The 24,284-nt window shown below is 42.1% G+C and overlaps 1 long non-coding RNA gene across 3 annotated transcripts in view; it reads left to right on the forward strand.

The window, feature by feature from the left end:
* LOC135299059 (uncharacterized) overlaps positions 1-24,284 on the forward strand; it is an 81,701-nt gene that overhangs the window by 44,082 nt on the left and 13,335 nt on the right. For 2 of the 3 annotated variants that reach the window (XR_010361080.1, XR_010361082.1), the window contains exons 3-5: positions 18,366-18,481; positions 19,427-19,532; positions 20,209-20,348. This is a non-coding gene — a long non-coding RNA (uncharacterized LOC135299059). Of the gene's footprint in view, positions 1-18,365; positions 18,482-19,426; positions 19,533-20,208; positions 20,349-23,109; positions 23,266-24,284 lie in introns of those variants that run through there. The other variant, XR_010361081.1, reaches the window with a different exon arrangement.

Genomic DNA, 24,284 nt, shown 5'->3' on the forward strand with positions numbered 1-24,284 from the left:
CAAAAAGTCCTTGAAAATTTGGAATGCTTCCTTTTAATTGTCACAGTACTTTGGAGTCACTGTGTGCTTAATAAATCTCTGTCCCTCCCCCCTTACTGATAAATTATCAGTGTTTGACATAGAAGTACACCTTAGCTGGTTTTGGTTTCAGTATTAGGCTATGGAAAAATAGGAGTGATGCTTTGGATCTGGAGCAAAAAAAAAAAAAAAAGGTAATAGAAAATGCTTAGACTTTGGTCGTTACCAATGTTATATGGCAATATTGACCTGTTTCAAGATTTTGCTGTACGGTGGAAATGAAGGCTCTGCTAAGTGGGAAAATGTTCCTGAATTATGGAAGGTCAAAACCTGTTAGAAAAATTAATGACAGCAAGCAGCCCAACATTAAATCACATAGTTGATGGTGAGGAGAGTGCATTTAGTTTTCCTTCTCTAAAAGCTAACTGCAAACCAATGTGCTATTTTAGCCACTAAAAGCTTCTCTGAGCATGGCTTGTCATAGAATTATTCTAATTTTCATTTCAAACTGCATTCTCTTCTGAAACAGACTTATATGTAGATGAACCTTTTTGGCTAGTGGTGCTTACACCCAGATCCATCAGTAACTTCAGTGCTCAGCATCTCTACACCTGACTTGTAAGCTTCTAGCACAGGAAGCAGAAAAAAACCCCCCAGCTTAGAGACTGAAGTTCCATATTCAGTGAATAAACAGAAATCAGTGTATGAGAATGGGATAGGTTATTGCAAAATGTTGTCCATAAATGTCAGCAATGAGAATTGCTAAGAACTACAAAGAAATAACATAAATACAAACCATGTAGTAGATGGAAAACAGAAATGCTCTATAGACATATCCAGAAGGCTTAGATTTTGGAACAAACTTTGTTGGGAAGTAGCTGAATTGCTGACACTGAGGTCTTTCAAGGAGAGATTAGACAGAATCTAGAAGGGACAGTCTGGGTACACTGAAGCTTGATTCAAAAAAAGGGCAGCACACATTTCATGGGATGAAATCACAGAAATATCATGCTGGAAAAGATTTCAAAATATTAACTTTGGTCCTTCTATGAACATACTGACAACATGGCTGCAGTAATAATTTGCTCCAGCTATTTTGTGAACATGCTGATATTGGAAATCCATGAGCAATTCAAAATAATTGTGATGGTTTTGAAACCAAATGTTGATGATTTTTTTTCTGAGCTAAAAGACATGAATTAGTGGTAAACCCCTTGTTGTACTGTGCCTAGTGACTTTTGGTGTCTCTAAACTGAGGAGAACACTGTCTTAATGAAGTATTCTGTAAACAATAAATATTAACATACATTAAAAAAATTACTGAACTTATGTGCCTACAAATGATATAATTGCAGGCTAGACTGTCCTCAGCTAGTTGTTATGAACAGAATGTCCTGTTGCATCCCTTTTAAAAGTCATGCATTTATTTTTCAGCTGTATCCTTCAGATGAGTTCCACATGTACTCCAGATTTAACAAATTTATCATTGGTGTCTTATTATCACTTGAAATTGCTTCACAGTTAGGTCAGATCCAGAATTCTCATTTGTTTTTCATAGCATGGATCACATTTTAAGACCAAGTGTCTTGTGTATCTCTCCTCTTGCCATTCTGTAGTTGTGAAACACCCTTGTGGTATGGATGGTTATTACATCCATGGAAAAGTGAAGATAGGAAAGTATTTCATGCAACTTTAACTTCATAGCAGGTCAACAGCTGGGAATGGGGAGAGCCAGCACTGTGTGACTCGCCAGTTCTCCACTGCAGGCCATTTCTGAGAACATCTGACAATGTCGTTTTGTCGTTTCAAATAGTATTTGACTTCTAACTTGTCTGAGTACATTATTGGTTGTTTCTAAGGATTCTTCCTTCCTTGAGTGCTCTATCCCTTTCCATCTCTCTTGTGCTGTCTGCTGACAAGGCCAAAGCTAGAAAGCAGTGTGAAAGGCAGCACCTACCAAGTCACAGGTTACTGACACTGTGTCAGTTCAGGGGCAAGAGGAGAGAGGTCACAGGCCAGTTCAGTCTTTCATTCCAGAAAACTGGAAGAAGGTCTGCTCAAGTACTCCTCACTATCCCTGCTTTTTGAAAAAAGATTTATTTCCAACCAAACACCTACCTCTAAGGAAACTGGTTGTTTGTTTCTGGAAATTACCCGTACAGAGCTGGGGCTGTAGCTCTGCCTGTTATGGGGTTTTGCCTGCAGCCCAAGAGAGTTGTTGGTGAGGGAAGATGGGGTACATCACAGGAGAAGTCTTCAGGGCATCCTTCCAGTGAGAGACTTCAGGCTGGCTACAGCCATGTTGTGCAGCCCCAGGGAATTTTCAGGGATGTGTAGGCACCACCATCTCCCTTTCCATACAGTTTGTTCTAGTGGGTTTTCCGCTCTTATGAAGATGACTAATGTGGGAGACTCTTTCCATGCCCACTTTGAGCCATTTTCTGGCTCTGTTCAATAAAACATTCTAGCTAGGATGAATACATTTTAAAAAGCCAATTTAACCCATGGGGTTTGTATGTTCATTTGATGTTTCTCTCCCTTTTTCCTCATGAAGAGGTGCTGCCTGCTCATTGTTTGTAATTATGAAGACTCTTTGAGGATGGCTTAAGGGATTAAACTGACCAAGTTTATTGTGTTTGGTCATTAGGATTGTACAGAACACAATATAAATGTGAACATTACCAATCCAAAATGAGTGTTCTGTTGAATTGATTACAACAACAGGAATTGAGTAAGCTCTGCCAGATATATTACTGCATTTTTATTTGTACACACTTATTTACAGTACAGATAGATTGCAGGACTGGGTGACTGGTCTGGCCCCAGAGGGCATTGCTCATGTGCCTGCCTTGGTATTCCTGCATGGCTTGTACCAGGACATCCCTCGGCAAAGATGTGCTGCCAGCTCTATTTCAGCATATAGCACCTGGGAGCATCACCATGCCCCTGTCAGGTGAGGCATCTCTCATAGGAATACATTTCACAAGCATGCAGTTCCACTGAAATATAAAACATTATGGACTGGCTAAAAATACACTATTTTGACTAATATGATACAGCGCTTGTGTTGGCGTGTCTTGATCCCTCAGTCTTTCATAAAATCCCTATAGGAGCTAAAAGTAAAGGTTCTCTTGGAAGTGTGATGGGTGGGGAAAAAAGCATTGTACATTTCAGCTGTTCTTTAGTGTGGATATTATGAGAGGAGATGCTATTGTCAGGTAGAAGGTTCTTAGAAGGCCAAACCCACTGTGAAAATCTGTTTCAGTACTAACATGGAAACATGAATTTAGTTGCTCAGTGGTTACTCACCAGTTCTGAAAAAAACAAAGAAATTGTTTCCAGGTTCAAATTAGACAAAACTATGTGAGCTCTGTGACACACTGGACCTCAATTTTATGGCAAGGACTTCCAGTTTCTTTGGCAGTTCAAAGCAGAGCTCTACAGTGCACTGAAAGTCTTGTGGCAGCTTCATAAATGTTCCCAAACTCTGCAATATATCGAGTAGTGAGTGATTTGATTGCACATATTAAGTAGATTGAAATTGCTCCTTGTATATAGATTAAATGAGGTTTGATCTGGGGTTTTGGCATGGTGAAGATGGAAGGAGCTTGAGACAGAGAAAGAAAGATCCTCTGTATACATTGAAGCCAGAAGACTTGGAAGAGAGGTTTTGGGGATTTAATGAATACAAAGTCACACTATTTTTTCTGTATTTGCTGTGAGGACTAGTTTTGTCTGCTGGATGATGGGTGGGCAGGAAGTGTAGGGTGTATTCTGGGCGAGCTGGAATATGAGTGAGTGCTCTGCAGAAATAAGGGGTTGGGCCCAGGCATGCCAGATCCAGTGAGGGCTGTTCTACTTGGATCTCTTCTGGGATGTTGCAGCACATAAGGTAAGGTAGCCATTGAAGCAGTTTCTGGGCAGTGTTTGCTAACATAGATACTCAAAATGACAAGTATGTTGAAGGCTGAAATCTGTGTTGAAATTGTTTTCTTCTCTCTTTTGGACCAAGTGGGTTTTTTAGATGATGACTGGAGTATTAGCCAGTGCAATTCCAGAGCAAAGAACTTTCAAATTTGATTATTTCTAAATATTGGGACCTTTCTGTCCTGTAACTCAGTGCTATCATTAGCTTATCTGAACCTTTTGTTGAGATCTGTAACTGGAGACAAGACCATTTTGTAACTTAATATATTTCACCTGATTAGAAGCAGGGTCCAAAAAAATCTCCTCCACAGTCAAATAAGGAGGGGATGAAGATAAAGCTAGTCCAAGTATTAACTCAGACTAAAGAATACTTTGCTTTTGTTTGATAATGAAACTATATTTTGTAAGGCAGACTATGGGAACAAAGGTAGTCAGGAGTAACTGTGAAGTGCAAATAAGTATGTCTGAAATTGAAGAGTAGCTGGATAATGTCCATCTCATAATAGTCCAAGATATGGCAGAGGAAATTGCAAGTCTGGTAGAAAGGATTTTTCATAACCTGTGAACTCCAGCACTTTATGGTTGAGGGATAATGCCTATAGCACCCTCTGTTACAGAAAGGGAAAAATAATCTGGGCAGCTCATTAGTGTCACCTCAGTTGAGTGTAGAGATTTGAAACAATAGAGAACAAACAAAGGCAAGTGGAGAATGTAAAAATGAAAAGCAACAGGAGTTTTTCAAAGGTGAATTGTACCAGGTTGGATGATATTTCTCTTTTACAAGGTAATGCCTCTGCAAAGAAAGTGAAGTGTAGAGATTCAATATAGCTGGGCTTCAGTGCCACTGAACTGTGCAAGAGTCTGAAGGAACCTGAGGGAGATGGGAATTTGCAGGCAGACTCTCAAGTGGTAGGGAGCAGTTTCAAGAAGAGGCCACAGAGCTGAAAGGGCAAGGGTTGAGCTGGAGCTGGAGCCATGGTGTTCCTCCTGTAGCATCTGGAAAGTGTTCCTGTTTAATTGTGCCATTGATAACTTTGTCACCAGAGGTCACTTTGTCACCAGCATGCTAAAGTACAGGCTGAGGATACCAGCTGGGCAGTGTTGTTGCCTGCTGAAAGAAGGCTTGAAACAATATCCTGACAAAACCAGATGGACCTTCTGGATGGCGTGTGAGCAGCTGGACAAAGTGCAGCAAGGAAAATGGCAAGGTGAAGGATGTTAACACCCCAGTACATGTTCCTTTGATGAGACATCCTAACGTAACCTCTATGCTGAGTAACAGTTCCTTGCTTTATTAAACAGTCTTTAATTAGGTGATCCCAAGCTACTCTTTCTCATAGCGTGTCAACCGAGTTTCATGTAAAGTTGGCTGGAGTTACTCCAACAGTTAGAGGTGGATCAGGCAATTTGTTCTGGAGGACGCTTGCTTTTTCTTCTGCAGAAGTTAATGGTGCTTCCTAAAAAACCTGATTTTTTAAAAATTAAAATTTTTAATGTTTGGAGGGTAGCTTAATAAACACTGGTAAAAATATTTCAATATTAAAAACCACAATAATCTTATATATATGCATACATACTGGATTTATATTGTCTAGCTAGTACTTTTAAAAGTTAAATAGAATGATGATAAAGCATTTACTATTATCATGTCTCTATTCTCAGCTCCAGCACAGGAAGTTTTTAGAGGTAGACTGTTGAGACCTACCTTGCAGTGACTATGACAAGTTAGTGTTGGGCTGGGGAATCACTCCAGAGAAAGTTTTTGAGCTTGGATCACTCTAATTAACTTACAATTCCAAATTAATGTGTCAGCCTAGGTGGCATATTTTTCAGAGAGCCCAATCAGCCAGTTTATACTGGCTTTGGGAGTAGACACACAAATTAAAAAAAAAAAAAAAAAAAAAGAAAAAGAAAAAGAAAAAAAAAGGAAGCAGGTTTAGGTGTTGAACATCAGGCATCTGATACTGCTTTTAATCTGTCTTGCTTTAGTTTCTTCTTAATGTGAGATCCCAAGTTGCAAACCAAGATTATCTTGACTTTTTCCTTTGCCTTTTTCAAGGCAAAATTCTTGCTGGCTTCCATTCAGCAGAGCTTTGGACAGAGCAAGGGCTGAGAATAGAATGATTAAGCCTTGGTCATAACCTCTCTTGTTTCTATGTGACTTCCAGAACTGCATTCTAAGTTGCTGAGATGCATCTCCAGCACCAGGAATTAATCATCTGCTGACAGAGGGAGAGTGAAAAGCCATAGGAGTTTTATAGGAGCTTTTCCCTCTTGAAATTCCATTGCTGTTTGACTCTTTCTGAGAGATGATGTTGAAACTAAGGATAAATTCAGTTTCAGCATTTCCATACTCTTTGCAGTCACTGCCAGGAAAGTGCTCAAGTCTTATGCAATAATGGTCTGGACTCCTTTCAACGTTTGCTGTGGTCGTCACGGCACTGTAATGATCTCAGCTCCATACATCCCAAGTGCTGGATGCAATCTGCTTTGGGGAGGCTTCTCTGCACACGGCTGAAACTTCAGAAGCAGTCACAGAATCATAGAAACCCCTCAGCTGGAAGGGACCCACATGGATCATCAAGTCCAGCTCCTGGCCCTGCACAGAACCATCCCCAGGAGTCACACCATGTGCCTGAGAGTGTTGTCCAAACACTTTGTGAACTCTGTCAAGCTTGGAGCTGTGACCACTCCCCTCTGGAGCCTGTTCCAGTGCACAGCCACCCTGTGGCTGTGCAACCTTTTCCTAATACCCAACCTCCCCTGACACAGCTTCCTGCTGTGCCTTCAGGTCCATCTGTATGTTGTATTTGCAGAAACCCTCCTGTGTGGCAGTGGTCCAGAAGGATGGAGTGGCTCTACGTGCAGAACAGGCACAGCACAGGCACAGCAGTGTTCCCAGCCCTGAGCTGCCCTGCCTGGCATGGGTGGCAGCCTTGCCCAGCAAACAGGCAAGCAGTGCTGCAGGCTCTGGACCCTGATGGAGCAGCCCACAAAAGCTTGCTCACGTTCCTTCACGTAGCACAGCCTTCCTTCCCACCCAGTGTCCTGGTGCTCCTATGGTCCTTTTGCACACATGGGCTTTTTGTTCCCCCACAGCTCCTGGGAGATGCAGATGGCAAGAAGCAGGCTCTTCTTTCATGTGTCCTCCTCTATTGTTTAGAGCACCATCTAAGCATGTGACTGTTTTTATTTTAATGTAGACAGATACATGGTGTGATTCAGAATTCACCTTTGGATCTCCAGTTTTTAGGGAAGGCTGCCTTGTGTAATAATTTTCAAGAAGTTGCAGTGGTTTCCCTGTTCCCCTCAGACAGCTGTGTTACTGCCTGCTCCTTCCAGAAGGAGATGGTGTTGGCTAATGGCTGGAACATTGTACCCTTGTCACCTTGTTTATAGCACCTCCCTCTTACTATCCATATGACCTACAGCAGGGGGGCTAAGCTATTTCTTTATAATTTTTACTGTCTGTGAAAGAAGGTTAAAAAACCACCAACTCTGTGGGATGTTGTAAAGCTTTAATGGCTCAAAAGTACTTTGAAATGATCAGGTAAATGATTGCAAATAAATGCTCAGACAGTTATTAGAATTCTCTAATTTTCCTCTGACGCATGATGTCTGGCTGCTTTGAAGTGTCCCTTCTGTGTTTGTTTGGGGCTTTTTAGTAGCTAAATTGCCTTAGCATGGAGGAACAGGAATAGTTCGTGCAAACACAAAAAACCCTGAAAATGGAAAGAAACAGTACTTGTATGAGACAGGAAAATAATGACTCAGTAATTAGTTTTTGGAAGAGAACATTTGATAGGGAAAGTGGATAAATTTAAAGGTCAGTCTTGGTTACAAAATAATATTCAAATTACTTAATATAATACCAAATTTTCTGTTATTTCATCCCTACAGGGCAAAATGCTTGCAGTTATTCAGGCAGCAGATTCTTCCCTTAAGAAATTTAAGCCATCCAAAGCATATTTGCCTCTCCCTCATTGAAGGCATATTTCCACAAACTCTCACCTCTCTCTCCAACCTCAGGGTTACTACATGGAGAGTATAATGAGAAGGAAACTTGATATATTCTTTGTCTTCAAACTTGGAGAATTGTGATACCCCAAGGAATCAGTACTTTGTGATTTATGACTCCTCTATTTTGTTATGAAGAAATGTTAGACATCTTTAATACGTTAAATATCATGTTATCCAAGTTTGGCTGCTGATTGCAACATGCTCGCCCTTTATTCCCAAGAAGAATTTGCCGAATACCTTCCTGTAACTTTCCACACTGCTATCAGCTTTGCAGTGCTGTGCCTTATTTGTATAATTGGAAGCTTTTCCAGTTGTCTGGGTAATTGTACCATCTGAGAGATATTACCCTGCCTTGTAGCATGCAGATTCTTCTGAATAATTTCCTATGTTAATAAAGCCTTTTATTTTTGTATTAAAAAAAATCTCCAAACCTGATTTAAACTAAATGTTCTTCTCTTCTCAGAGGGGTCCCACACAGCCCTTGACTGCACTTCCATTAACACCAAGAAAAATTCCTTTTCTGCTTGAAAGGGAGTAAGTGATAAAGTGCTAAAGTGCTGTTGGGGTGTTGGTGATAGTATCAAGCTGCACAGCATTTTTAACAGATAATACTGAAACATGAGGCAAACCCACCAAAAAAAAAAAAAGAAAAAAAAGAGAGAGAAAAGACTCAAAATAATTTAAACTGAAATGTTGTGTAAGCCAATGACAGGACACTAAGCCAGGAATCAAACAGGTCTGTGCCCTGTTATCCCTTTTGCCTGGAAATCATGTTCCAAGTCAACAGTTTAGCCAGGATGCAAAATGACTTTTTTCTTAGGAGACAGTGAGTGAAGCTGTGAGTAACTGGTTGACTATGGGAATGCTGCTTGATTGTCTCAAGGTGCAAAGTTTTTTAAGTGTTATCGTTACATTATGTCTAATTTAAAATTCAAAGCTGACTGGCAAAAAGAACATTTGCTCCTCAGTCATGTCACTTCCTTGAAATTTCTTTTCAATTTGTATTTGGTTATTAGAGCAGAAATTAATATTTTTAGAAGTTTGGGGTGAAAAAAACCAAAATAATGACCAGGATAGTACTATATTACTGGGTCATAACTTTGCTCTTCCAGGAGGGTTCGTGGCAAGAAACGGACACAGACATACTACTCAGGAAGATGGCAGTGGGAAGCCTTTCTCCTTTCCTTCATTTCATAGAAACAAACTTCTGGATGCATGGTAGGTGTCACTTTCTGCAAGAAGGAAAGAAGTCACCTGAACAGAGAGCTGAGCTGAAGCCTGGCCTGAGAGCATATGGGTTTTGTGCAGTCTCTCAGCCTGAGCCCTGGAGGAAGATGTATAAGCTTGAGCCTTCACAGCTGATTTCTTCAGATTCTTCCACAAATGCAAATTCTACTTGTCAAAAATTGGAGCTCTAAAAAGTCTGCTTCATTTTGCTTAGTCTGAATAAGTGATCTCTTGCTTTGTAAGAGCATGGTGACTTGTCATCCCAGTATGGTAAGACAATGCTGTTACTTTTCTCTATAGGATGTAAAAAACTGCAGTGACCTAAAAGCCTAGAAGGTGACAAGTCCTGACAAGAAAAGGAAAAGATGAAAACAGCAGAGAATTGCAAATCTACTTTTGTTTATTTGAGAAAACCTGTTTAGGAGCCAGAAGGTGCTGCAGTAGTACTGCAGGTTTCAATTTCAAGAACAGAAGTTTTACAAATTTACAGAAACTTTCAACATGTGCTTTTGTCCCATTGGAACAGCTGCTGGTATATGTGTTGAACAGGGATTGGATTATACATGTTCTCTAAATTAAGTACATGCTTAACTGCCTGGTTAGATCAGGGTCTTAGTGGCCTGGATATGATGAGAAGTACCTCAGATCCAAGAGTGTGCAAACAAGCTGGAGAATTATATGAAGAAATCTGAATTTAGGATGCAACAGATTAAAATTCCTCTGAAAAAAAAGATATGCAGAAAGCAAGTAAAAAACCAATGTGACTTCACAAGGGACCACTCAAAAAACCTGAGGTTAGCAAATGAACTCTGGAAATGGAAAACAGCGAGAGGTGGCAGCTACACAAGAACATAATCTAAGTTACTGCTAGCAGGAAAAAATGAGAGTTAAAAGCCATGATGAGTTAAAACTGGGCAAGGCAAAGCAATTCAGGGATGAGGAGGGGCATTTATAAGCATTTTAATGGTACCATGTGCAAATATGAAATGGTCTGATAATCACTGAGAGGAAAGTAACCCAAAACCTTCCACACTGCAGACACTTAATTTCCTTTTCAAGCTATGTTAGAAGCCAGATAGGAGTTTCAAGTAAAGTATCTGCGGATCAAAACAGAAGAAAGATGTCTCAAAACTTTAAACATCAGCAGATGGAAGTGTGTGTATGGGTAAAAAAAAGATGAAGAATACTTGTACTTTCTTGAAGCTTGGGACCCCTGAAAATTTAATCCAAAAAATGTCACTCCTGCCAAGGCTGGTACAGCCTTCCAAGAGTACTCTTCTGTCTAGCATGGCTATGGCTCCAAAATGAGTCACAAGTCGCTGTGGGGAAATTGTTTTTTGACCATTTGGAATATGTGTCAGTGAACCACTTGTGATAGCAGTTATGGCTTTCACAACTCTGAACTCACAAAGCCCTCTGAAGCATCCCTCGGATCCCACACTGAATTTCCATCCAGTTATCTAGTTGTTTGCCATCTTTTATGTGGCTGTCAGTATGACAGCATTTTTCAGATGAATAAAAAAATTACATGGAGACCAGTTGGAAGAGCAAAACTCGGTATGTAGAACCCTGTGGCCACCAAAGTAACAGTGAAACGGTCTCTGCATAGTTCAGATGCTCATGGCTTCAATGGAAATGTGTGTCCTGGTCTTTCTGCTCCTTCCTCTGTTCTTCCAGAAGTCTTTCAGGCATGGCAACACACAGACAGCCACACACTCACCCAGCACCAGTGAATGAGGGAGCTGGAAGCTCTGGGACAAGGAGGTGGCCCAGGAGAACAAAGACTAAATAGAAGGTGGGTGAGGTTGGAAGTGCCATGGCAGGAAGGACACAAGGAAGGGTAGGGAGAAGATGTGGGTAGGGTGGGTTGGGTCTCCAGTTCAGGTTGGGTTGGGAGCCATGCTGGTGTTCCTCAGGACTCTTAGATCTAAACCCAGCACTGCTGGCTTGGGGAGGCCTGAGGGGACCTGGCCAAGGAGGTAGAAGAGACAGACCTGGATGAAAACAAGCTGAAGTACAGCATGTTGAGCCAGGGCTGTGAGAGAGACCCACAACTGCCTTAAGGATCCGCAAAACAGTGAGATTTCTGAGTTCACAATTTCTCTGCTGCCAGCAGATGCCTGGGGAGGTCACTGGCAATTACCATGTCCACACCCCAGGAGAGCTCTGACAACCTACTCAGACAACTCTTTGCTTCTCCTTGCTCAGATGCAGAAGGCTGGCAGTGGTGTAGGCAGTGGAGATCAAGATGAATTGCTGCTCATTAGGTAGTGCCATCCACCTTGTGTGTTGAGACACAGAAAAATGTACTTCTTGGTAATGGCATTCCAGGCCCTTATGTGCCTGGAAGTTGTACTTGCAAGGGCTAAAATTAAACGGCATGGGTGATTTTAGTTCTGAGTTTCTTGAGCAGTATTTTGGGAGAAACCTTAATATCCTGTTTTGAACAGAGATTTCTGTGCCTAATTTCCTGGCTTTACTTCCCTACCAGACACTTTCTGCATGCTGCTTGAGTGGAAAAATTTCCTCCTGAACTCCCTCCTTTCAGCTGTGCCACTCTGCTTTGGAGAATGATGGAATCTTCCTTCTCAGCACCTGAGTGATGCAAGAAGCATCAGCAGGGCAGAGGAGTCAAGGCAGGTGTGTGGTCTTGTGTGTCAGCTGTGCCCAGCATGGGCAGCAGCCCTGAGCAAGCACAAGGTGGACCTGGGGCAGGGCATCCCTTAGTATCTGCAATCCATACTGTTCCAGAGGTTTTCCAGTGATTAAACCTCAGGCAGATTTGTGACATGGGAGAAGGTAGGAGTAGGATAAGTAGGATAAATGGGAGTATTTCTGTTGTAGATATATTGACTTAAGTAAGCAGGTGTCTCTTGTAAAATGCCAGTGAATGAGTTTATGTCATGTGAAGCCTGAGGTTCTTACCATATATACTAATAACAGAGAAGGGCTGCCTATGGATATTTGTGGAGCCAAAAAGGGCAGGGTGTGTAAACTCAGGCTCTGCTGTGTAACGTGCTGCTTCCATGGGCTTTTGTTTCAGCATCACCACTCAGTCTTGGGAGTGAGCAATGGCCAAAAATGAATTTAAGAAATCGAGGAGTTCATGGCTCTGCAGCTTGCTGTTGGCAGTGCAGCGTGGTGCAGCGCATTGGTGAGGACAGCAGCTCTTGGTTACTCCCCATTTTGGTCTCTCAGTGATGGGCTCATTCAGCTCACATCCCACCACTGGGCAGAAGTGGCTTCTGGTTCTCTGCTGCAGCACTCAGTCATCTCTGTGAAATGCAGGTCCTGGAGCCTGTAAAATATAACCCTGGGTTTTATACATTGCTGAGAGGTTTATGAGGCCATCTGTCTTGAACCAATGACATGGCACAAAGTTATTTCTTCAAAAATTAGGCAATATTTCCATAAATATAAATTGTGGTATGAGTTTCTGCATTTTGCTATTTATCTGTTTTAGTGAATAATGAAAACAATTTTATAAAAGTGACAGTAGAGGAAAAATTCAATGCATTGAATTAAGAATAGTTTTGAGTTTCTTTCACTATGCATACTGAAGTGCTGTTGCCTGGAGTTTGCAAATTATGGATTGTAATTTGAGGCTTTTAGTAGTGTGTTTACATGCTGTCTATCTACCTACCTACCTACTCATCTCCAGGAGCCAAAGCAAAGCTTATCTTGTTGCTGCTGATCTCACTTCATTTTTCATTTCAGTTTGATCTGTTTAGGATATCTTTGGGCTCTCCTCTTGCCCAGAGATGGGTGTTTAAAGGACTTTATGAATATTATATAAAATTTATTAAATAAATCTTGAGAGGTAGAGGAATACAGTTCGCCCAGTTATGATTAAGGAACTGAGATGTTTATGTAGAAATAAATGGGATTCAGGTGCTAAATAGTTTCCAGAGTTGGCCTGAGAGGTTTTAGGCTATTGGGACTGGCTGATATGCATGTTGAAAAGCATTGCAGGAAAGCTGTATGAGCAATGTGTTTTGAAATGTGATACTAAAAACTCATCCAAGGACCAACGTTTGACACTGCAAACATTATCGCATTCTTATTTTAACAGTTCAACAGACATTGTGGTTCTATTTGGAATTTTATATTTGGCTTTCTTTTTGGTTGGTTTTATCTTGCTCTGTCTTAAAAACTGTCAGCTTAGTAAGTAATTAATTCACTCAGCATGAGTTGATTTTACAGTGATAGAAGTATCAACAAGGACTTTTCTGCCAAGACTGTGGTGGTGTTAGATGCTGTCTAACTCTCTGGGTGAAAGTATGTGTCACAGCAAACTGAAAAACTGGGATCTAAAGGTAAAACTTGAATATGTATGGAAGCATCTAGAAAGCAACTTTTTCCAGACATGCTGGATGTTTCTCAAGTACATGTCATACAGAGAGCCATATTTTTCTCTTGAAAACCATGTACATACTACTGATTTTACCAGTTGACTTGGTTATGTACTTGTGAGAAGAGATTGATCTACAGATTAATTATGGTTACTAAATGTTCACTGATAATCACTGTAGACCAGGAAAGAGATGAAGTTTTGTACCCTAGGACAAGAGCACAGGACATCTAGTTCCACCTAGAACAAGGTGGAAAATGCACTAGCTTAGAAATTAAAGCAACAATAATAACAAAATGTTAAGATGCTAAAATCTCGTGGCAGTATTAAGAAACAACCTAAATCAAGACCCAACATTGGTGGTTTTTATATAAGATCATGCACGTGATAAAGCTTTTTTCCCTGTTGTTCGTTTTTATTGAGCAGTTGAATTTCTCACGGGAAAGAAGCACATGGGGATTTTGGCATTGGTGAGCCACTTTATTTTGTTGATCCAGGTATAAGTGCAGTGCAAGACTGTGTTAAAAAGCTGTAGGGGACCCACTGATGGAAAACATGTAACTGATTCCTTGTGAAGGCTGGCTCTTCCAGGCAGGACCAACACAGCTCACAGGGATGTAAATGTGCAGCACTGAGCCGTCAAAAAGGCATTCCTGAGAGCAGCTCACCCTTCAGCAACCTGCATACTAAGTAATCCAAAACTCCTGGGCTTGCAAAAGCTACTTCTTAAAATTGGTCTCATTAACTCTCTTTATTTGCATACCTTAAAAAATACTGTTTTATGCGAAGAAGATGTTAACAGAGGTTCTCTTCTTTGCTGATTAGGGATTTATGATTTTTGGATATATGTTACAATACTTTGTAGTTTTCTATTTTTGGTTTTTTGGCTTAACCCAGGCCAATCAACTCAGTGTCTTGAGGTAACAGAGGAACTACAAAATATCACTTAACAGCAAGCAAAATGAGTGCTATACAATACCATAGTGGAGGATTTTAGTGAGTTCCCATCTATGAATTCATTAGACTTCTTGGAAGCAAAGCAACTTTGTCCTGAAAATAAAAGTAAGTGTCCACAAAGGGCATCAAATCTCCCTAATCTGACAATTTTAATTTCATTTTTATATTCTTAATAAATGTTCACAGAGTAATAGTGATTGAGTTCCTTTATACTTCAAACTATAAATTTCTCAGTGAACCGTCCTCTGGCAGTGTTGCAGAATGGGTTTATTTTAATTGAAAACCGTGCTGGGAAGCGTGGGATGTTTATATGCTCAATTCAGATTTTCTGCCTGCAAGGAGCCGCCGTATCCTCAGCATAACCTTTTGCCTTTCTCCTTCCCCATCCCTGTGGTGGGCTGCCCTCATGGAAATGCTTTCCCATGCATGGGGAAGCAAGGATGGCTGTCCCTACAGCCATGGCTGCTTCTGCTCACCCCGATACGGCTGCTCCCCCTCACTGGTGCACTCCTGAGTCCCTCAGCTGCTTTCCTTGCCATCCCACTGTGCTCCTCAGGGCTCAGCCTCATTGGGCTCCTGCAGCCCAGCTTCGTGCTACTGTTTAAGCGTACAGAGGCAAGCCCGAGTGCCAAGGCCAAGAAGTGTCAGGAGCATAAAGAAAAAGTTAGAGGGATCTCTGTGCACAGCAACATGCAGCCTGAAAAGATATAGAGATATGTCAGAATGCTCATTCCTAGGCTACAAATAACTAGCATATACAGAAGGGGGAAAAAATTGAATCTTAAAAGAAAAAAGGTATCCCAGGAGTAGGAATATTTCAATCTGCACATTGATATTTTTTTACAAGCTGACGTTTGTAAGCATTTCTGACAGATTATTGAAATCTCATCTCTCATTGCACATTCTAGCTCTGCTCCTCAGCTCCTTTTGTGCTTGAGGTGCTGGTGGGTCTGCAGTGCTGAGCAGCTGGGGATGCTCCTGCTGCATCACGTTTTGTTTTGGTCTCAATACCCTCCAATGCCATGAAGGAGAAGCCCACCTGCCCCCTCCTCTGGGGTGGTGTCCCTCAGTGTGCAGGCAGAGTCTATCTTCCACTGCTGGCCATGTGCTCACTGGGGCTGGCACTGGGCAGCCCCACTCCAATGCCAGCAGGATGGGGATTGTCACAGCCAGGTACCAGGAGTGATGTGGAGAGAGCTTGTCATGCTGCTAGGAGGGATTTCAGGCTTGGTTTTGCTGTGATTAGTTATGAAAATAAAGCAAAACTAAGCAGGTTATTTGCAGGAAGGAAAACAAGTCCAAATTGAGGGTTGCTGTGCCTAGAGTCCAGTGACTGAATTCCTAAATGTTCCTGACTCCACAGGGCTACCACTGGCCCCTGGTGCCTGCATGGCTTAGGAGTTTATGGTACCTCTAGCCGAGCACCAGGACTTCCCTGGAACTTGGGAAAATGTCTGCTTCTTGCTGAGATGGAAAATAACTGGGATAGCCCTTCAGTTGTGATCATCTGGACATTACATTGTCCCCTCTGGTGGGGGGAGCAGGGCCACAATGGAGCAGGGCCATGGGGTACAGATGCTGGGCAAGCAGCCCTCCTGGCCAAGGTGGCAAGTGCCCAGTCAAAAGGAGACCATTTCATGGACTGATCAGAGTTCAGTGTGACCTCTGTTATGTTTCCTTTACTTAGAAAGATCCTGGGTCACAGATAAATCCATGTGGAGGGAGGCAGATCACTGGGGAGTGATCCAAGGGGCTTCAGGGATGAGCAGGATGCTGCTGAGCCCTGCTGCTGCTTGCTGGGAGCCAGGAGCAGCCAGGAAGGAAGGATCCACGCTGAACTGATCCACTGTGGGGCCAGCACCCAGATCCAGCAGCCTATGGCCAGGAGAAGGTAAACACTGTGCAAAATTGCTTCTGATCTCTCCTTGTCGGTCCCAGGGTGCCAGCAGCCACCTCAAGCAGTAAGTGCCTTCTGCAAGTGCTTACAGAAAGGTACAAATGGAAAGTTAGTGTGTGTCATCAGGGAACCCAATATATCAGGTGGAAACCACCAAGCTGGATTTCTGTTCCACAAACAGTTTTTAAATTATGGAGCAATTTCCAAAGTCAGCAATAAAAAGCACTGCATATCAGCTGAAGAGAAGATAGACAAATTTATGGAAAATGAGGAAACCCGAGACACAGCCACTGGCTGGATTTCTGTGGTTGGGAATAGATGCTGAGATATCAATGTATTGTATGATATCTGTATTACTTACTGTCATAAATGCAGGTTTAGATGGACCATTGCTTCTGGCTCTGACATACCTATGCTTTTGTAAAAAACAATTGCTTCCATAATACAGGAAGCAACAATGGAATGATAAAATCTGAGTATATTGGAAACAAGCATTCTGTATGAAACTTGTGGTTTGCTGTCCATTTTGTAAGACTTAATCTTCTCTCTACAGCAGGGATTTTTTGGCAGCTCTGGTGATTCCACATTATGCTTGTGTATTGTTTGCTCTAGGGTATAACCTCATTTTTGTTCCTAGTTTCAACACAAAGGCTGGAATAAGTAAATATGAGCACATGTAAAACACACACACAAAGATGCATAGGCATACACACATATATGTGTTTAGCAGTAGGTATTTGTGAAATCTGATAACAGATGGTTCTATGACACTGTGAACATCCTACACACTACGAACAGCAACTTCCTAGTGTGCATAAGCTTAAAGGTTTTTGAAAAATCTTTGAGGACTGTAACAGACCATTTTCTGGTGTACTGAGTTTCTGATTAGATTTCATTGTCTGTTATTTTTCAATGCAGCCTGCCTTATTCCTTTCCTTTCAAGCCTTGCTCTCAGTGACAGTTAATGAAGCAGGAGCTTACTTGTTCTTGTCTGTCTTTCTTAGGTGAGCTCAAAGCACTGAGGTTTTTGGTGCTCTGATCCATTTTAAATCAGTCCTCCTGCTGCAAGGAAGGCTATGATGTGGCCCTGGCCAGGACACCAGCCAGCAGCAAGCAATCAAGGGTAGCATATCTTGACATGACACTTTAACCATACCTCAGGCTCCACGTGAGCTGTTGGTGTCATGCTTTGGGAGATGGAGGGCTTGTGTTAACAGGTTTAAATTCAGATGAAGCTGTATGCATGTGGCATAGCTGGGAGGCCCACGTGGAGAACCCAAGGCACTGGTGTGCACTCAGAATTTTCATATAAAATGTCACGAAAAGAAGAAGTGATTCTTGGGATGAGTGTGGGTATTAGAGTTGGGGTGGTCCTCTGAGATACTAAACCTTATCTTCCACAGCACCCTTTGGAGGATGCTTACAAATGCTCTTCAGGGAGATACAACACAGACCTTGATTTTTATTCTTTCTTGTTAACTCATTATTTTTTTTTTAAGATAGGAATTATGAAATCACATTGGCTGATTCCTGAATATTGCAATACATGCCATTTCCCATCCAAGACCATAAAATGTATTACAAGTACCTTTTTAATGAAAGAGAAAGCAAGACCTTCATGTCCTGCAACATCTGCTGGGAACATAACCTAAATTAAAAACGTATGTTGTTCTTTTGGGTAGAGAGAGTGAGAGGTCTTCCAGTGACAGGAAGTATCAAAAAAAGTTAATGCTGAAATCAGTAAAACAACCATGCGTGACAGGAGGAAAATGAGCACAGAACCTTTTTTTTTTTTTTTTAATTTTTTTTTTTAATTTTTTAATGAGGTGGAATGGAGATGGACAAAGACAAGACAGAGATGGGGGAAGCAGGGAAGTGGGATTATCTGTGTATTGACAGAACTGTTTATTTGCTCCTGGCAGAAATAAATCCCAGCATATATTCCCTCTAGCTTTTTCTTATTTACAGAGATGGAAAGCCTAATCTGTTGCCAAGACCTATTATCCTTTGACTTGAGTCAAACAATACATCTTGCTTATTGAATCAGGGAGTAGTGTGTGTTTTACGAAGACAGAAAGGAAAAGGTAAGTTTACTCTTGCAACCTTCTCCTGTTTATTGGTGTTTATGGTTACTACCACTACCATAATGATAAAGCTGTATTTTAGACATAGCAAAACAATGAAAATAAATAAATAAATAACATCTATTGAAAAATAATGAAGTTGTCCTGAACTCCCCCATTGTGACTGTGTGGGATGGCTCTGTGATGAGGAGCACAAAATTTCTGAAACACTTCTGGTTTTGATGTGTCATCTGGTTAGCTTGATTTTACCTGTGTTAACTTTGAAAATATTTCTTATGTGTGTTTTATGCTTTGCCTGAGCTCAAGCATCTATAAGTACTTCCAATCTCCTCATAAATACACCTTTGTATTCTGCCTAATATATAAACATCACGACCCATGTCTGAGAATGTTGGGAATTTTATTAGGTTCATAAAGTTTTAGTTGCGGTCTAGCCCAATGGGTCCAAAATAAATAAACGCAGAGAGCAAAAAGAGTAACAATTTTGTACTTATTTCTTCTCCTCTCCCCTGAGAGTTTCCCCAGTACTGCTGAAGTACTTGCTGCAGTGGTTTCTGTGGTTTGTTATCAAAGTATCTGCAAGCCAGTAAGTGAGAGACAGATGCAGAGTATAAAAGTAACTGGTAAGTAAGTGGAGAAAAGTAACTGAAATAGTCTTATTAATGCATTTCACTGATTTCCTTGGTCTCTTTCCATTTTAAGGATGGAAAGAAACTGTGAATAATTGTGAATGATTTGTGACAGTCTCTCTTGCTGCTCTTAGTGAAGGGGCTTGGTTGGGACAGCTTCCCAAGCCCTATGGATGGAACATGTAAGCAATCAGCATGGCAGGATGGAAACCTGTCTTTTAGCATATAGGGAGAGCTGATTCTTGGACTGTGATCTTCGGTCTGGGCTGGCCCTTTCTCTGGCTCAGGACAGAGTGTGTCATTGTTCCTCCCTTAGCACAGAGCTGGCTTTGCCTACAGCATCCACTGTTGACAGCTAAGTTTGATGCAGCAGTACAGAAAAAGAGCTATCAACAATGCCAACATCTTCACTTGAGCTATGGGTGAGTGCAGTCTTTGCTTTAAGGTATTACACTCCATAGACATTTCAGGCATCTCTAGCTCTGCAGTCCATGCTTGCAGGACATGCAGGGTACACAGGACAGAGGCTGTTGCTCCTTCCCTGTTTGTAGAAATGTGTTATCTTATTTTGAGATAAGCCTAAGTGCATGCAGCCATCATGCCCTTTAAAAAAATTCTGTAGTAAGCTTTTAATCGGTCAGAAAAGTGAAACCCTGCAAGCTTTGTAAACCCAAGAAATCAGCAAGCCATGGCTTATGTGGGAATCAAAACCATGTTTTGGGGCAATTACAAAGCCAAATATATGAATTTTTGTACAACCATTGCAGGAGCATCAGAACTAGAGACACCACTTTTGCAGGAAGAACTGGGAGGTGAACCCTTAAAGATCAAGCCCCAAAACACCTTCTGTTTGTTTATATGCACTGCACTCATTCTGACACATTTCTGGAATGTGTCAAATGGCATAATACATGTTACACATCTCTTTCCTAGTTAGCTACAAAGCTTACACTGCATTTTAGGGAGGATACGGGCAACTTTTTTATTGTTCAAGAATTTTAATAAAGGAAAAGATTTTTTTAGAGCAGATAAATGTGAGCTACAATTGCAACCCAAGTAAGACCATGCTGTTTTTTTTTTCTTTTTCTCAACTTACAGCTGCACAGTCAACTCTTAGATTTCCTTGGAAATTTTTCAGCAAGTCAAAATTTTGTTGGAAACATCTGCACAGCTTTCATAATGCAAGTTACTTGGGCTTTTGAAGTACCTTGATTTGACAGAGTCCTGTGAGCTCAAAGGTAAGCTCCTGCCAGGTTTGGTCCGGGGTTGGAGCTGCCATGCCCTTAACCCTAAGGCAGTTGTTGAGGAGTCCATGTAGTGCAGGTAGCTCGGGGTGCAGCTCGGATTGAGCCCTGGGTGAGGACAGCTCGAGGCAAGAGGCTGTGACCTGGTGCTGCCCCTTTGCCCAGCATGGGGCAGGACAGGTGACCAGACAGTCAGAGACACAGCAGCAGCTGAGGACTCAGGTGGAAGATCCCAGCCTCAGGGTGTAAAAGCCCAATGTTTCCTTTGTTCAGTGTCCCTTCTCCAAGGTACAAGCTTGAGCTGTTACTCTGTTGCTGCAGCATAATAAAAGTACTTAAAGGAACCAGAGGTCTGAGCCCCTGCCTTGGGAATCCTGGGGATCCTGGGGTTGAGCTGCTAAGGACATCTTGTCTGTGTGAATGTGGGATGTGCAGGGAGTCAGGCAGGGCACCTGTCGGATCACTGGAGCCACCCTCTGAGAAGGGGCTTTGGTCCCAGCAATTAAAGTCTCTGGGGTGGGACTGTGACTGCCAGAGTGCTCCTGGAAGGTCAGAGGGGAAAGTGTCCTTAGCAGCAGATGCATCTGTGAGGCAAGGGGATATTTTCATTTGGGCTGAGGAATCGCGAGTCTTACCATTCTGCACAGTGTTTAACTGTTCTGGAAAAGACAGTTATGGACCAGTTTATAGACCAGCTCTAAGGGGACAATGTAGAGACATGGAAGCCAGATGGAGGGAGGTGTCTTCCTTCAAGTGACTCTAGATGTTGATTAGACCCTGAGCACTCATGTCACCGCTCTGCACTGGCTGATTTCCACCGTCTCCTGCTCATCCTGCCAGTTCCTGACCCTCAGGTTTGGAGGCAGGGAAGTGTGCCCGTGCTGGATGCAGAGCAGGGGCAGCGTGTGTGCCCTCCCAGGCTCTGTCAGGCACGGCAGTGAGCGAGGCTCTGCTTGCCTCACCCTCGGCTCAGCTCCCAGCATGGAGGAGGTGGAAGGGGAGGGCAGCCAGTCCCAAGCCCCAGAGCAGGCAGTCCCTTGCCCACACAGAGCTGGCTGCCAGCAGTCCAGGTGACCCTGTGGGTCCAGCAAGGCTCTGGCTGCAAGTCCTCAGCAAGGTTTTAACCATTGCTAAAACTTTCTATATCTCCCTTCTTTTTTTTTTATACAAGTGCAAAAGCCCAAAATTACTAATGTTCCTTCCAAGGAAATGACCACAAAACAGAGAATCAAACCCACAGAAATGCTTTCTTTTAGAAATTACTCACATTTCATCAGGCTTTGCTTATACTGAGGTGACACAGCCAAACCCACTGACAGTTCAGCTATGTGGCCTGAGAAACTCAACTGCATTAGCAAAGCTGCTCTCAGATGTAGAGCTACACTTTTTGTCTTTGTTAAAATACCACACTGCTACTCCATTCCTAGCCTGTCAGCATCCCTTCTCATTGGCCCTTCTGCCTGTCCCACTGGAAATTTGGCATATGTTGCCAAACTCCTTGCAGCTATATGAGTCAAATATTCACTCTCAAATGCCTTAGACATGTGGGGGGAACTGCTTCTTTGCTCTTCCTTTTTCAGAAACCTAACTAAATCTTCCTATTGTGTGAGTTACTTTTTTCTTTTATTAAGAACACTATATTTCATTTCATCCTACAGTGAAACAGTTGCAGGCGGCTGCCCAACACTTGTACTCTTAAAAAGGGAAAACAATGCAAAGGGAGGATGTCCCTGGAGGAAGATCATGCCCTGCCCCAGCTGCTCACACATGCAAGACAGATTTTTTTTTTTCCAAGTTCAGCAACCAGTCAGGGACATGACTTCTGTTCTTGCCCTTGGAAACACCCCTCTTTGCCTTGCAGTCTTTGGAAACTTGGCTTTCACTACTGCAAGGGTAGCTGGGGACTCTACTGGTTTTGAGCACTGGCATTTCAAAGGAATTATTATGTCAATGGCCAGTGGCCTGACATACTCCAGGGTGGGACACATGTATGTGCCTGCAGTGGACAGTAAAGTTGAAGGGAAGGGCCAGTTTCTTCTGCCTTGTCCTGTGTGGAGCTGAACAGTGTCTGATGGATGAGAAGGGACTTACACGGACAGTGAGTAGGATCTGGCAAACAGTTTTGTTGTTCTGCTTTTGGCAGTTAAGCAAAACTACCTTGGTTGTCTGGTAGAAAGCTAAGCAGTTAACTTTCAACATCTTGCTCAACATCTGTGTCCTTGGGCTTTCTTTCCTACTGCGATGGATAGCATTTTCGAGCACACAGCTTGGAAGGTAATGCTTTGGTCACTAGCAATTGCTGCAAGGTTGGTACAAAACTAATGGCCAGCACAAAACCCAGACAGTTCTACAAATACTGTAGATAAGTGGAAGTCGTTGGGCACTGCAGGATGTGTGCCATGAGGGCCAGAGACGTACAGAAAGAGGCAGGAAAGATGTAAGATGCTTGTCCCAGCAGCTCAGGAATTCCTTGCAGATGTGCTAGCCCTAAGCCACTTTGCGCAAGATTCTTCTTTCACAGAGGGGTCTTTGTAAAGAGTCAACCAAAGTAAATGCATGTGGTTGTGTCCTATTTTTAAGTGTGCTGTAAAACCCATGAACAGTGCAGTGCATAAAGAAGAATTTGTAAGACAATATATTTTTCACATTGAATACTTTAAATCAGCTATTATAGCTATGACATGAACATATCAAAACCCTATCACTGGCAGAATTTTTTTTTTGTTATTTACTGATTAGAATCGTTAAATTATAGATTGCAAGGATGCTTGAAGGTCATCTGGTCCAACCCCATGCTGAAAGCAAACATGACTTTGCAATTAGATGATGTATTCCAAGGCCTGGTTTGGTGAAGCCGTGCATCTCTCTGGGAGTAGGGATGCTGCAGTTTCTTTTTGCATTCCTGTGCTCAACTGAGCCCTGTGACAAGAATTTTCTTCCTTCTTTCAAGAGACAGGTAAGAAAACACCTATTTCCTGTTTTCCAAAAGAAGCCCAGGTGTAAGTTGAACACTGTACTCTTTAGGCATAGTTGTGCACATGCCTGAGACAAAGACATTTGCTTTCCAGGAATTTGACCTGTTCTGATGTTGAACAGTTCCTGACAAGAGCTGGGAGCAGTCTCTGTGTTTATCTTCTCAAATATTTGGTGAAGTTTTTCTTTCTGTTTGTGACTTTTTAATGATAATTAAGACTCATTAACTGCTTGCTTTGAGGTCTGGGGCTCTGCTGTTTTTTTTTTGTTTGGGGTGGTGGATTTTATTGACTGTGAGGTTTGGCTAAAAAATATACCTGATTTTGCTTTTAACACTGACATTGGGAGAAAAAAAATATACTTTTCCTGTAAGGTCTCACAAATCATAGAACTGTCACTCTGACAGGCTGTAGTGGTTTGACCTTGGCTGGTGAAGGTGCCCACCCAATAAACAACTGCAAACCTCAAACCCTGTCATAGACCCGTGAGTAAATTTTTCAAGTGGGACAACATGCAGTGTGAGATAATATAGGAGATAGTACAGAAAACCATTATAGAAAGGGCGGGATAAGAGAAAAAGCAGTACTGTTATGGTGGTTTAAAACCCATTGGCCTGGGTTATCCCTCTGTCTCAGCTGTGGCTTGAGATACTCTGGTGCCTGTTCACCTGTTTTCCTTCCCTTCTCCCCAAAAATGCTGCACAGTGATGAGCAATGTCCAGTAGGCTGTAGCCAGGGCCCAGCAAATTGCACAGATGAAATGAGACTGTGAGCAAAATTTTAGTAGAATGAGTGTGAATGTTAAGTAGGCAATAAATGTTAGTTTTTATCTTACATTGAATAAGAGCATGTGTTATGATTATATCCAATTGCCTTCTATAGACTTAGATATTTTGTGTTGCTGAATATCACAAAAAATGGGTACGGCTCCTTGATGATGTTCCTCTGTTCAGGGATG

Source organism: Passer domesticus, chromosome 4, assembly GCF_036417665.1.
Source record: "Passer domesticus isolate bPasDom1 chromosome 4, bPasDom1.hap1, whole genome shotgun sequence".
In the NCBI taxonomy this organism is placed as follows: Eukaryota; Metazoa; Chordata; class Aves; order Passeriformes; family Passeridae; genus Passer; species Passer domesticus.